Below are 10,060 nucleotides of genomic sequence, written 5' to 3' on the forward strand. Positions count from 1 at the left end.
GGAGATGTTAGCACCTGCTGACGCTGACTGGCACTTGTTACTCGCACGGTCTTCACACTTTCACATCTTCATCTCTCAGATAACTGTTTCCTTCCCAAGAAAGGCATACTGTGCAGTAGGTCCAGAGTCGGACATAATTTCAGACCAAGATTAAGAACTCTTCTTCAGTTTCTCAGCCCCTGATCTTGGCTTGCTAATCCATGTTTCCTGCCTGAGTTTTACTTGCCATTCTCTTTCCTTTGAACACCATTTTCCAGCTTGGATAAAAAAGCTGTTGGCACTTAACCACAGACTCCGGGGTTCCTTCCCAGGGAGCTCTCTGCCCTTACTGCCTTCCCCACCACTAGCAAAGCATCTTCCACCCTGGGAGGGCCACTCAGCCTCTCCTTTCTGCCTCCTGTCTGCACATGTGTTGTTATTGACAACATTTGGCAAAGCGAATTCATTTATTCATGTTTTTACATCGCCTCCCATATGGTGAGCATCCTTGCTTCTGTCTGTAATAGTCTGTGCCCAGCACGGCTCCCGGTCCACAGCGCTGGCAAGATAAAAGCAATGTAACATCACTACCACGACCCACAGCCATTGCTGTTCTCTCTCTCCATCTTTCTGTCCCCTCCCTTTCTCCTAAGAGATGGTGCAGAGCCCTGCTCATCTTTCATTACCACTTTCTCAACTTAGCGACTTCCCGAGTCTCAGATTTTCATTGGTCTCCTGCTGTGTTAAATCCAGAAGGATGAGGGTTCTCACCCTCCCTTTTCATTGCTGGCCCAATTCACTGGTTCACTCTTGGTCTGAAAGTAAGTCATTGTCCTGACGGCTTCAAGTCACTTTTTAAATCCTTCCCTTCTTTTTATTTCCTTCGGTTGCAGATGTTTTCTTTTTCTCCCTCCCTCCTTCCTTCCCTCCCTCCCTGCCCCAACACCCTCTTCTCTCCGCCCACTTCCCTCTCTCAAGCTTACAATCACAGTAATCACAGTATCTGTTAGGTTCCTAAGGGGCCAAGTGCAGACTGGATGCGTGCGTTGTCGGGAACAAGAGCACGCCTCCTCCTCTCTAGATGGAGCTGCCTGCCCGCAGCCTGTTTATCCGAGGCCGCCAGCTGAGAAGCCGACACGGGCTGGGCAGTTTTCCTCCACACTGTCAGAAAGTCACAGTTCTGGATGATCCATAATGAGTTCCTCACTTCTGGTGCCATGTGTTGTTTACAAGAAAGAGCTGACCCAGATTCTAGCTTTGAAAAAAAAAAACCAAGCTGAAACCTTTATGAAAGTCCTTTCTGGTCAGCTGCAACTGGGACCAGTTGTTCTGAGGGGCCAGCTCACTTCATCTCTTTCTCTTCCAACAACCAATCAGGGGCCAGGCTCATGAGAACAGAACTTGGTTGGTAGGAAGGTTTCTGGGGAAAAGCTCCAGAAGGTCATGTGAGACAGACTGAGCCAGTGGAGGAATCAAGTACTAGCAGCCAAGTGAGCTTAATCACTAATACACCTTTTAAGGGTGGGTGACTGCCTTTCCTGGCTTCTACGCCACCTTACTCCAAAGACCATGCTTGAAATGAAGTGTTAGGATGGTGTATGTATATAATCCCTCTACTTGACCAAAAGACTAGATGGAAACACTTGTAGCTTTAATGAACTGGACCATCATGGTGGGTACCATGATAATCAGGATGGCGGCTTCACCATTTCAGGTTGCAGGCTCCTGACAAGTACAACCGGAACAGTGTGAGAGGCCTGCCCAGTGTTGTTCCAACAGGACACTGGAAGCTCTTTACATCAGAGGAGAAAACTTGGGCCCCTTCTCCTTCCTGCTCCTCTAACCAAGTTCAGTTCAGTTCAGTTGCTCAGTTGTGTCGACTCTTTGCAACCCCATGGACGGCAGCATGCCAGGCTTCCCTGTCTATCACCAACTCCCAGAGCCTGCTCAAAATCATATCCATCGAGTCAGTGATGCCATCCAACCATGGAATTCTCCTCAAATTCAACCTGGAATTCTCCAGGCCAGAATCCTGGAGTGGGTAGCTGTTCCCTTCTCCAGGGGATCTTCCCAACCCAGGGATCGAACCCAGGTCTCCCACATTGTAGGCGGATTCTTTACCAGCTGAGACACAAGGGAAGCCCAAGAATCCTGGAATGGGTGGCCTATCCCTTCTCCAGCAGATGTTCCCGACCCAGGAATTGAACCGGGGTCTCATGCATTGCAGGTGGATTCTTTACCAACTGAGCTATCAGGGAAGCCCCCTCTAACCAAAGCCAGCACCATTCCATATGTTTAACTGGAAAAATCAGCCAACAAAACGAAAGCTTATTAAGATATCCAAGACCAGTATTTATGACTGGGTTCCCAAAGCCTGATTCAGTACCAGGAATGGGGCAGTATGAAGGATGAAAAACAGTATTTGAGGCCAACCTGTCTATGTGAGAGACTGTTGTTATTTGTCTCTTTATATAGCTACTTCATTCTACCTTTCAGATGATGGTGTGAGTCACAGAGTAGATACTCAAAAACATTTGTTACATAAACCTGGACAACTCTCTTTTTTTTCCTTCTCACCACCAGTTCATTTTTTTTACATTTTCTCTATTTTCTACATTTCTTAAAAATTGTTTCCTCCTTTCAAACAGAACCTCAATGGCCTTTTCACTTAGAATGTATTGTTGCTGTTGTTCAGTCGCTAAGTCATGTCCAACTCTTTGCAACCCTCTGAACTGCAGCATGCCAGCTTTCTCTGTAATCACTATCTCCCTGAGTTTCCTCAAACTCATGTCCACTGAGTCAGTGATGCCATCCCACCATCTCATCCTCTGTTGCCCCCTTCTCCCCTTGCCCTCAATTTTTCCCAGCATTAGGCTCTTTTCCAATGAGTCAGCTCTTCACATCAGAATGTATAATTAGCTCAAATACCAAATATGAAACATTGAAAGTGTAATAGGTGTGTGGCTATGAAAAAAGGATCTGGAAAGTGCATAATATGAGGAGGAACGAAAGCAAGTCTAATCGACCACTTCAACATGGTCTGGCCTTGGCTTTGATGTGGGGAGGGTGAAGGCTAATACAACAGTCTTTGTTCCCTTGTTCTTGGTGTTGTCACCACTGTGTACCAGTCAGCACAGCCACCCTTCAGAGTACCTAGCAGTCTATTTAAATCTATGCAATGGGACTGCAGTATAGGACACTTGTTATTTTGTATACTTTAGAGAGGAGACTCGGAAATATATCTGTGACAAAGAAAAAGGGAGTGAGCCACATAGATATCAGGGGAAAGACTTACCAGGTTTTTAAAAAAAAAAAAAAAAACTGGCATAAAGAAAAAAAAAATCCAACAGTGGCTGAAGTGTGATGGGAAGGGAGGGTGGGAAGAATGAACTCAGAGGGAAAGCAGGAGGCCAGGACACACAGTGCCTCACAGGCTACGAACAAGGTTTTGCTTTTTGCTCTAAAATAATAAGCCGCTGGAGGATTTTGAATTGAGGAGTTTCATAAACTGACTTCTGTTTTAAAATGATGTTCTCTGGCTGCTATTTGGGGAATCAACCAAAAGTGGAAGAAGGAGACCAATTAGGAAACAGTTGGCAGCAGCTCAGGCAGGAGGTGATAAGGATGGAGACCAGAGAGGTGGCAGGTGGAAGGGTGAGAAGCAACAGGCGTCTGGAGATTTTTAATGTACCAGCAGCATTTTGCTGATGAACTGGATATGGCGCCGGGGAGGATTTGAGGATAATGCCAAGGTTTTGAGTACCAAGTTGCCATTGCCAAAGATGGAGGAGACTATGGAAAGGACAGGTTTGCAGAGAGAAGATGAAAAGTACAGTTTAGGACAGGTTAAGCTGGAGATTCCTACTATCCATCTAAGTGATGAGCAGTAGGTGCTCTGAGTTCAGACTTCATGCGAAAGGGTGACGTCACAGATGATATTTAAATCCATGGGGCTGAATAAGGGAGTTTAGTAGGAGAAGAGGTCCAAGGTCTCAGCCCTGGATCACAGCAGCATTTCAAAGCAAACATGGGTGTGTTGTAAGGATTCAGTGAAATAATACATGTACTTTAAATGTACTGGGAATCTTCATTAAGAATCAACGAGCTTATGCACACCCCTCTTACCCCCTGCTAGCCCCTACCTCCGCTGGATCCCCCATCCCACATCCCAGGGACCTGGACCCGGGAAATTCTTCATTGTTCAGGAAGGAGGTGCATAGAGAAAAGAAAATCTTGTTCTCCCCATGAAGGCTACAAGGGGGAAAGTTTTCTGGCTTATTTTCCAATCTGGAATGCTGAACATTTTCCCACAGTAACATAAACAGTTTCTAAGATCTCTCAAAGCAAAAATCTAGTACTTTATCTCAAGTACATCATGCATATAACAGCCTTTTGGGCAAGCCTGGGGATCTGGTCATAATTTATGAGGTTTCTCTGAGAAAATACCTTCCAAATTCCAAATGACTCAAGAGAAACATAGATTTAAAAGGAGGCAGACTGACTCCTTACATAAAAGCACACATATAAATTCGTAAGATGGATATATCAGGACTTCCTTTAAAAGCAGTGTTCTGGGGACTTCCCTGGTGGTCTAAGACTCTTCGCTCCCAATGCAGGGGGCCTGGGTTCGATTCTTGGATAAGGAAGTAGATGCTGCATGCTGCAACTAAAAGATACGGAGTGTGGCAATAAAGATTGGAGACCCCACGTGCCACAACTAAGGCAGGACAAAGCCAAACAAATACATAAAAATAATGAATATTTTTAAAAGACAACTTTTTAAAAAAGTGGTGTTCTGTAACGTATAGCTAGCAAGAATAAGCAAGTCCAGCGACGGTCCCTTTGTAGATTCCGTGTCATTTTAACCATCATCACATCTTTCTGTGACTCTTTCCCTATCTCAATTCCCAGTGCTCAGCCAAGGAACAAATAGATCATAGAAAATGTTTAAGTCCAAGATAAATCCCCTATCAAGCTGTATTTCTCCATTATAGTCTTTATCTTGCTACACTATAGTTGTTTAACTGTCTTCTTCCCAATTAAGTCTGTAAAGACTTGGCTGTATCTAGTTCACATTGTATCTGTAGACCTCAGCATAGCACATGATACCTAGCAGAGACTCACTAGAACTTCTTAAAGGGAATCAAATCAGCTTTTTCTCTGGCAGTCCAGTGGTTAAGATACTGTGCTGCTACTGTGGCGGGGCGTGGGTTCGATCCCTGGTTGGAAAACTAAGATCCTGCATAGGGTGTGGCACTGACAAAAAATATAAATAAATCAACAAACAAACCAAAAAGTAGTCAAAAACATAAAAATCAGCCTTGGTCTTAATCCCCTCCATAACATGTAAGTCTCCTTGAAAGAAGAAGGAGTGCTCGCTTCGGCAGCACATATGCTAAAACTGGAACGAGACAGGGAAGATTAACACGGCCCCTGCGCAAGGATGACGCGCAAATTCGTGAAGCGTTCCATATTATTTTTCAGAATGGGAGAAAATAATAGCAAATGAAGCAACTGACAAACAACTAATCTCAAAAATATACAAGCAACTCCTGCAGCTCAATTCCAGAAAAATAAACGACCCAATCAAAAAATGGGCCAAAGAACTAAACAGATATTTCTCCAAAGAAGACATATAGATGGCTAACAAACACATGGAAAGATGCTCAACATCACTCATTACCAGAGAAATGCAAATCAAGACCACAATGAAGTACCACTTCACACCAGTCAGAATGGCTGCGATCCAAAAGTCTGCAAGCAATAAATGCTGGAGAGGGTGTGGAGAAAAGGGAACCCTCTTACACTGTTGGTGGGAATGCAAACTAGTACAGCCACTATGGAGAACAGTGTGGAGATTCCTTAAAAAACTGGAAATAGAACTGCCTTATGACCCAGCAATCCCACTGCTGGGCATACACACCGAGGAAACCAGAATTGAAAGAGAAACGTATACTCCAATGTTCATCGCAGCACTGTTTATAATAGCCAGCACATGGAAGCAACCTAGATGTCTCATCAGCAGATGAATGGATAAGAAAGCTGTGGTACATACACACAATGGAGTATTACTCAGCCATTAAAAAGAATATATTTGAATCAGTTCTGATGAGATGGATGAAACTGGAGCCGATTATACAGAGTGAAGTAAGCCAGAAAGAAAAACACCAATACAGTATATTAACACATATATATGGAATTTAGAAAGATGGTAATGATAACCCTGTATGCAAGACAGCAAAAGAGACACAGATGAATAGAACAGTCTTTTGGACTCTGTGGGAGAGGGCAAGGGTGGGATAATTTGGGAGAATGGCATTGAAACATGTATAATATACGTGAAACGAATCATCAGTCCAGGTTCAATGCATGATATAGGATGCTCGGGGCTGGTGCAATGGGATGACCCAGAGGGATGGTACGGGGAGGGAGGTGGGAGGGGGGTTCAGGATGGGGAACACGTGTACACCCGTGGCAGATTCATGTTGATGTATGGCAAAACCAATACAATACTGTAAAGTGAAAAAAAAATTAAAAATGAAATCGCATCTCTTATGAAAAAAAAAAAGAAGAAGAAGAAGGAATACAGAGGGTTGTTCCAAATGAGGAAATTGACCAATCAACTGACTAATCAAGGAAGGTTCAGGAGGACTGGGCTTTTTCTGAAATAACAAGACATGGGGATTTACCCCCAGGGTAGAGTTACTCAGATTGCCTTGTGGAAACTCAGGGAGGGAGAAAGCATCCATAGGACTAGCCTGTGAGGGCTATGGCCTCAGAAGTATCTCCTGCCTTTCAGATGGTCATGCTTTTTTGCTTAAATGATAATGTAGTTTCCCAGGCTCCACTGTCCTGAATTCTTAGGAGTCATGTTTGAGGGGAGTTTGATTAGTTATTTGCAAGAACACTTGTCTGTTTCAAAAGAACATTTTTAGGATGCACGTATACACATGTGTTCTGTTAATCTGCAGACTCATGAAGCATATTCATGCTTTCGTCTCTTCTCTTTTGCTCTAGACAATGTCTTATGGCAACTGATTGTCCATAATGATCGATTTATGACCATCCTCTCTAGCTTCTCAATGACAAGGACTTTTTAAAAGGTATTTTTAAAATGGAAGCATAGTTGATTTACAACGTTGGGTTTGTTTCAGGAGTACAGCAAACAATTCAGTTCTATAAACATATATGCATATATACTTTGTTTTTCAGATTCTTTTCTATGTTATTACAGGATATTGAATATAGCACCCTGTGCTGTACAGGTCTTTGTTGATTATCTATTTTATATATAGTAGCGTGTATCTATTGATCCAAACTCCTAATTTATCTCTCCCCTCTTTCTCTTTTGATAACCATAAGTTTGTTTTCTATGTCCGTAAGAATAACAAAGATTATTTTACACACACACAACTCCATCTCAATATCCAGCATACAACAGGCACTCAATAAACATCTAGAGAGCAGAACTGTCTAACTGGCTGCCTAGGCTATTTTTTCCTTCCTCTTACTCTTTTCTATAATAAATGGTAATTTATAAATCATCGACCAAACCTTAGGATCCTAACAGGCTGAACTCTGCCCCTCACCACTAGGAGCCAAACATTAATAACAACAGAACATACAGGCTGGCGATGGCAGCGTGGGCACAGTAGAAGCCCAGGCAATCTATGGCCTCAGAAGTGCCTTTACAGAGGAAACCACAAACTGTTATCCAAAACTAACTTGGAATTTTTTTTAAGCTGATCATTGTCAGATCAATCACTGAAATATTTCTATAGTGGATAATGAAAGACTTCTGGCTTTTCTGAATAATTTAAAAGATCCATGAAGATTAAACCATTTTCTTCTGCAATTTCATCCTTTCAGGGCACTCTTGACATCACTCATGATGAAAAGATTGAGGATGAATTTACAAAACAGAGATAATATTTCAACTTTCGAGCATTACATAGAAGCTTGCAGATTCCTCCTTTGAATTTACCCATTGAGAATCTGCTCTGTGCAAACCACCATGATGCTGCTTCAATGACTGATGCCCAGTTGGGCAGAAAGACCCACTTCTGAGCAGGTGGCAGAGGAGGGGCACCAAGATTACAATTACACAGGGACACACAGGTTCCAGACGGCGGGATCAGTGAGGGGAGCAGCAGAAAAGGTGAGCAAGCAGCCCTGGAGACTCAGGGGAGGAAGGGCTCCGGCTGGAGAGAGGAGTCAGAAAAGAACTGTAGGAAGCGAGCAGTACTGGAGAATGGATGGGGGCGGGAAGCAGCCTGCATTTAGAGGGGCAACGGGGAGCGGGGTGGGGTGCAGTATATGGAGGAAGGAGCGCACAGGGAATGGTGTTTAGAAAACCACAGGCGTCCAGAGTGACACGTGGTGGGGAGGGGCAGAGGCCATATTGTCGCGCACTTTTCCAAGGCATCAATCTGCTTCCAGTGAGGACGAAAAGGCAAGGGTGAGGAGTGCTGTTGAAGCAGCAGAGCGTGCTCATCAGAAATTCATTCCAAATTCCCAAGGAACTCAGCTATGAGTGAGAGGGTTATGCAGCAGGAAGACCACGTAGGTAGGTTGGTAAGAACCTTGCCAACAGGGTTCCGCAAGAAGTGCTGTGGACCAAATTGCGTTTTCCAAAGTGGAGCTCTGTATTTGGAGATGGAGCTCCTGACCCAGGGATTGAAACTGCTGCTCTTGCATCTCCTGCATTGGCAAGTGGGTTCTTTACCACTGAGCCACCTGGGAAGCCCTTTCAGAGAGTAATTAATAGTAACTGAGGTTTAAAGGGTGGACCCTTATAGGATTATTGGCCTTATAATACCTCAAACAAGCCCAAAGAGCTCATGTGACAAGACAGCAAGAAGACAGTGGTCTACAGGCAGAAAGAGAGTCCTCACCGGGAAACACATCAACTGGCACTTTGATGCTGGACTTCTCAGCCTCCAGCACTTTGAGAAATAAATTTTTATTGTTTACGTCGCTGGCTCTGGTCCTTGGGTACCAGACTGAGTTGACCCATACAGGAGGTGATGACAGGTTTGGAAAGTGAGAAAGGGGCAGGCATGAATAAGGAGGAGAATCAGAAGAAAAACCTCATCACAGAGGCAAGGGGAGAGTAGGTTTCAGGCAAAGAAGGGTGGTCACTGGCATCTGTGCCATGTAAAAGCTGGGGGAGGCTGGAGACTGCATAGTAACTTTGGTTTCCAGACTGGGGACTCCATGACCTTCAAAAGAGTAGTTCGCAAAAGGAGAGCAAAGAGAAGCTGAAGGAATAAGGGGTGAGTCACTGGGAAAGAACACTGACAGCTGAAGGCGTAGATCTTCTTTTAAGACGGGATATACAGGACTTCTCTGCTGATCCAGTGGATGAGAACCCACCAGCCAATGCAGAGGACGTGGGTCTGATCCCTGATTGGGAAGATTCCACACGCTGTGGAACACTTAAGCCCGTGCACCACACTACTGTGCCCACAAGCTCTAGAGCTTGTACACCCGTGGTGGACTCATGTCAATGCATGGCAAAATCAATACAGTACTGTAAAGTAAAATAAAGTAAAAATTAAAATTTAAAAAACACACACACAAAAAAGAAGCCGCCGCAATGGGAAGCCTGTGCAGTGCAACTAGAGAGTAGCCCCCACTCGCCACAACGGTGGAAAGCCCGCATGCAGCAAGGAAGACTTAGCGCAGCCAAAAATAAATGAACAAATAAAAATTAAAAAATAAAAGAAGGGATATGCAAAGCCTAGCTGCATCCTTAGGGGAAAGTCTTATTTTTCCCTAGGTGAACATATCTGTCTTATGGTTTCAAAACATATTTTGTAAAGCAGGGGTTCTTTTAATCACTGTTGTTGATTTCCAAGGATGTGTTGAGGTGTTTTGTGACACTGTCCCATTTCTGGCAAGTTCCAAATGAAAATGACCTTGCTGTTTTTCCACCTGAGAATCTCCCAGAAGCTTTGGGAATGTTTCCCCTTAGTCCAGGTACATATCTGAAAACCTTTTATTGTATTGAGGTTGATGTTAAAGAATTTTCAGAAAATCTTCAGAAAGCCCTGCCAAGCATCTGCCTCGTTTGGAGCTG

At 44.0% G+C, this 10,060-nt stretch overlaps 1 non-coding gene across 1 annotated transcript; it reads left to right on the top strand.

Annotated features, from left to right (window-relative positions):
- The first annotated feature begins 5,350 nt into the window (after window positions 1–5,350).
- Window positions 5,351–5,457, top strand: LOC138069847 (U6 spliceosomal RNA). The gene has a single exon (XR_011144115.1). It is a non-coding gene; the product is annotated as a U6 spliceosomal RNA (small nuclear RNA).
- The last annotated feature ends 4,603 nt before the right edge of the window (window positions 5,458–10,060 follow it).

The sequence above is a fragment of the Capricornis sumatraensis genome, chromosome 22 (genome assembly GCF_032405125.1).
Source record: "Capricornis sumatraensis isolate serow.1 chromosome 22, serow.2, whole genome shotgun sequence".
In the NCBI taxonomy this organism is placed as follows: domain Eukaryota; kingdom Metazoa; phylum Chordata; class Mammalia; order Artiodactyla; family Bovidae; genus Capricornis; species Capricornis sumatraensis.